The sequence below is a fragment of the Impatiens glandulifera genome, chromosome 5 (assembly GCF_907164915.1).
Source record: "Impatiens glandulifera chromosome 5, dImpGla2.1, whole genome shotgun sequence".
Taxonomy (NCBI): Eukaryota; Viridiplantae; Streptophyta; class Magnoliopsida; order Ericales; family Balsaminaceae; genus Impatiens; species Impatiens glandulifera.
The window spans coordinates 21,244,824-21,250,125 of NC_061866.1; the positions used below are offsets into that span (position 1 = coordinate 21,244,824).

General features: G+C 27.6%; 1 long non-coding RNA gene across 3 annotated transcripts; it reads right to left on the reverse strand.

The window, feature by feature from the left end:
* Positions 1-3,059: 3,059 nt before the first annotated feature.
* LOC124937393 lies at positions 3,060-5,000 on the reverse strand. Of its 3 annotated transcripts, none has more exons than XR_007099352.1 (6): positions 4,834-5,000; positions 3,914-4,024; positions 3,740-3,800; positions 3,388-3,441; positions 3,238-3,319; positions 3,060-3,146 (listed from the first exon to the last, which is right to left on the reverse strand). It is a non-coding gene; the product is annotated as an uncharacterized LOC124937393 (long non-coding RNA). The 3 variants fall into 3 exon arrangements; XR_007099351.1 differs by having other exon boundaries at positions 3,243-3,319; positions 3,914-4,094; XR_007099350.1 differs by having other exon boundaries at positions 3,914-4,094.
* Positions 5,001-5,302: the final 302 nt, after the last annotated feature.

The following is a 5,302-nucleotide window of genomic DNA, read 5'->3' on the forward strand; positions in this document are numbered from 1 at the left end:
AAAATATTAAAGTCTTGTCTAAAAGAAAAAACTATCTTTAAGTTGACATCATAAAAGTTATAGCCCTTAATTATTTAGGATATTCAAAAAAATAGTTGCTCACATTTATAAACTTAATAACAACTAAATTCAAATAATGATTTATCCCATCTCAAAATACTTAATGCAACATACTAATAGTATTTTGGTGTAATGATCAAACATTAATAATAAGACATGTCAAATAATCAATCTATCTTTGGATGGATTAATTATCACATAAATAAGACTTTATAGTTATTACATATTTACCATCACAAGTATTAATGCAATTCTGTCAATTAATTATCACATGAATTACACAATACTACCATTCAAATTTTTCTGTATCAATTAATACAATCCAAATAATGAACAATAATATCATTAATTTGAATTTAAATGTTATATTATTGTATAATTCAAATCAATAATATATGATTTTCCAAAAAAACATATAATTTATTTTATTATAAAAAATAAAATTATACCATAAACCAAATCTTACTTCTTGAATATGAAATTTGTAATATCTTATATTAATTAAATTAAATAATAAATCTTCAAGATTTATTTGACCAAATTTCAAATATTAGCCTAAATCCATTTATTAATTAATTTATTAATAATCATTAACCTTAATTTTTTAATCCTAAAATAAAGGATATAATTAAAATTTTATTATATAATTATTTATATATATATATATATATATATATATATATATATTATTTAATCCCTTCCTTCCTTGACAACAAATATCACTAATAATTAACCATAAATTTAAAACATAAAACAGAGAATTCATCTTTTAACGAGAAAATCTAAACTTTAAAACAGAGAATTCCTCTTTTAACTAGAAAATCTAAACGAGAATCTAATTATCCATAAATCAATCTAGTAAATATTATTAAATAACATCATAAATCTTTATATTCTTTATTCAATTATTACATATTATTAGGAGAGAGAAAATTAGAATATTGAGATCTTATCTTAATAATCGTAAAATTCAAATATCCTTTAATTTATCAATTTATCGTCAGTATATATATATATAATCCGACTAACATGCTTTTAAATTATCTACAAATTAAAATTCATAAATTATCTACAAATTATATCATTCTAAAGAATCCAAATATCCCGAATCTAGGGATCTTATCTTAATAATATAATAACTAGTCAAAATAGATAATTATAATATATCGTAAATCTCTATCTCCAGTCTTAATTAATCTTAAATATATAATCGTTCATCTAACTTATCGAGAGACACTACAACAAAAAAGACTTCTGGCGACCCTTAAAAAGGCTTCTGCCAACCCTTAAAAGCGTCGCTAAAAATATCACCGACCCTTATTTTTGCGTCGCCATAAGCAGGGTCGGCAGAAGTTATAACAACGCTTATTTAAGCGTCGGTAATATTAATTTAAGCGTCGCCAAAACCCCAATTAATTTTTAACAATTTTACTTTTTAATTTGTTTGTATTTTTGTTTTAAATTAAATAATCATTAAAAATATTTAAAAAAACATTTCCTATTCATTGTTGACAATTTAAATAATAAAAAATAAACATAAATTTTCTAAACAATATTTTCTCATAAAATAATATCATAGTCAAATAAATAAATATTAATTATATATTACAATTTTTTTTTAATGTTCTAATGTTCAAATAAAAAAAACATTAGATTCCCGTTTGAACTCAGAGGCTATGTTTGTAAAGAACATGTTTGTGATGATCACTATTCATGTCGGAAAGCTGCTCACCAACAAAATCATTAAACATTAATGGAGTGATATGATAAACAAAGATGAATCATTAATAACCGGCAAATATTAACAAATTAGAAATAAATTTATAAATATTGCACTTACAACTGTGATATTCATAGTATCCAAAGGGTTTGATGCAATAGAATTTATTCTAATCTGCAACAAAAATATTTAAGTCATATATCTAAGAAAAGGAAAAAAGTTATGTAGATAAAAAAATTATATCACCCTAATCTAATGATAATACCAAACTTCTTGTACATTCTTTTAATAAAAACTAATTATATCAACCTGATCCATGATCCAATGAATATTCTTCAACTTACTTTTCAACTTACTTAAGAGAATAAGGTGGATCCAGAAGCTTCTCAACAGGCATTGACATCGAAAGTTTCCAACTACAAAAATAAAGTAGATTTAGTGAAGTTCACCCAAAGACTATCTCAGGGCAATAGCAAAAACTGAAATTTACCTTCGATCAAGAAAAAACATATACAAAGAGGTTTCTCATTCATACATCAACCGTAAAAAATATTAGCAAGCAGTTCAGGGCATATGTAATTGGGAGTTCCAACAACTTATTAAGGGCATATGTAATTGGGAGTTCCAACAACCTATTAAGAACATAAGAGGAAGGACTAAATGTTTGGCCAATAAATATCTTCTATGTATAAAGAATAAGACGAAAAAAATGCAAACGCAGAAGAGCATACTTCTACCACCCCATTTTGATCAATACTTATTTATGCTTTAACATGCAATCATATTAGTTAGCTGGGAAGTTTCTATAACTAATTTCATATCTATTGTTCTTTCCTATGTTTATATGAGAGACTTTCCTGTTCAAACGACAGAGTTTGCCTGTGCAGGCATTGTCGAGAGTCTTCTTGACTACGAAATTCCAATAAATAAGGATTGAACCACCCTAGTTAAGACAAATTGAAAGATTGTTCAAGAAAATGATAGTATAGATGTATAAAAACTTAAAACAGGTAGAGGATTTAAAAAGTGAATTACCCAACCGAAAGTTCTTGAAAGGTCATTGCCTGTACCGAGAAGTCCCAAAACCCAACCTACTGCACTATTACCTCCTGCAACCTGAAAATTTCCAAAGTTTTTATAATGTACAGGCATTTCTGCAAACAGTTTATAGGCATGAATCTTACCACAATTCATAATGAGTACAAACTCATGAGGCTTCACAGAGTTCAGATCAAAACCTGAAGATTTACAAATTAAGATCATTCATATGAGAGACTTGCCTGTTCAAACGACAGAGTTTGCCTGTGCAGGCATTGTCGAGAGTCTTCTTGACTACGGATTTCCAGTACATAGGGATTGAACCAGCCTGGTTAAGACAAATTGAAAGAATGTTCAAGAAAATGGTAGTATAGATATTAAAAACTTAAAACAGGTAGATGATTTGAAAAGTGAATTACCCAACCCGAAAGTTCTTGAAAAGTCGTTGCCTGTACCGAGAAGTCCCAAAACCCAACCTACTGCACTATCACCTCCTGCAACCTGCAAATTTCCAAAGTTTTTATAATGTACAGGCATTTCTGCAAACAGTTTATAGGCATGAATCTTACCACAATTCATAATGAGTTTGTACTCATGAGGCTTCACAGAGTTAAGATCAAAACCTGAAGATTTACAAATTAAGATCATTTATGAGGCTTCTCAATTTAAAATCTGAACTAAGACAAACATAAGTAAGTAACAATTAAAAATTGATGGCTTCAATTATTTTCATTTCACTATATATAATTATATATATATATATATATATATATATATATATATATATATATATATATAATAAGTAAGATCCAGATTCAAACCCAAATTTCAATTTCTACTTCAAATAAGCTTTGATTTCTTTGCCGTCTACATTAACCAATCAAATGGATACCCATTTGAGATAGGGATAGAGGGAAGAACCTGTTCTTCACCCATCAATTCCTGAAGATGACTTTTCAACCTAGGGCCATGCCAACCACCACTGTTGGAGGTTAATGAAGACAACCAACTGAGATTCACAAAGCCATTAGAAAGACAAGCAATCAAATTGGGGATAGTAAGTAAATCAGATTGGTAAGAGAAAAGAAGGATTACGTTGAAGAAGAAGGACCAAACATAGGATTGTCGTTGAGCGGCTGAAACGAAAAACGACCGAAGATCCAGCATAACCGTTCCCTCTGTTCTTTGTTTTCCTTCTTTCCAAATCTTGAAACAATAAAGAGCGTACCTCAAGATTGAAGGAATTAGCAGATAGACTAAAGAGAGAACAAGTGATCTATAAAAGATAAACAAAACAAGGACAATGGGAATATTGGTCAAATTTCAAACCCTATAATACCTTAAGTTAAGAGCCAAGAAAAAACATTGCAACTCATCTTTATTCATTCAAATTTAATTTCCATGTATATTGAAATGACCTTACCTTGTTACATCAATATTGAAACAAGGCATATGACTTCATGCAAATCAATCAATAGAACTGGAGTATCATCAACACTTACCAACTGAAGATCAAATGTTTTATAATGTATAGATAGATTCAAATTGCAGCAAGATATAAACAACAGTCTCAAGAAATCATTATTGAGTTAAAATGGTATGAAAAAGTTCAAACTTATAAACAGTTATTAGTGTGTGAATCACTGAATTGAAAAAAAAAAAAAAAGAGCATAATAGTCTTTGATTTTGTGAATACATATTACATATCCAATTAGAGAAATACAATCCACATGTAATGTAATCCGGAGGTAGAGATCAGGTTATATATATATCATATCACAGAATTGCAAAATTAGCAATAAAGAAGCTTATAAAAACAGATCATCAAAGCGGAACAACAAAACTGAACAATGTAAACCTAAAATTAGATAAGAAGATCAACCAAGAACATAACAATACTATAATTATAGGGAAAAGAAAGAAAAAGAAAGAGTACAAGTTCAATTCCGCATGAGTTGTTGAGTTCCAATGATTTGTAGAAAGACAGGATTAGGGATCTGAGAAAGGTAACGAACCAGAAAAAAAATTGTGGAGCAATCGACGAGAAAAACAACAGGAAGCTCATCTCTATCTCTGTCCGCTATGATTTCTTCTCCCACTCTTTCTCTCTATGTGAAGACCTTTGTTTCTAGGTTACCCGCTAGCGTTTGTAGACAAGAACGCGTTTAGCAATGGAGTGTGCAATGTGATTAGGTTATGAGAGAGAAAATAAATTGGATAATGGGTTTCTAATTATAAAAATATATAGGTCTTAAATTTAATATAATATTAATTTATATTATTTTTTACTTTTAAATTAATTAAATTTAAATAATAATTAATTAAAGTACAGATATTAATAAAAATACTAATAATGAAATTTGATAATTATATTATAAAAATTTAATAATTAAATTTTAATGTTAATAAAATTAATAATTAAATTTATTGTTAAAAAATTTATAAGTTAAATTTAATTAAAAAGTAAAATAGTGAAATAAAATA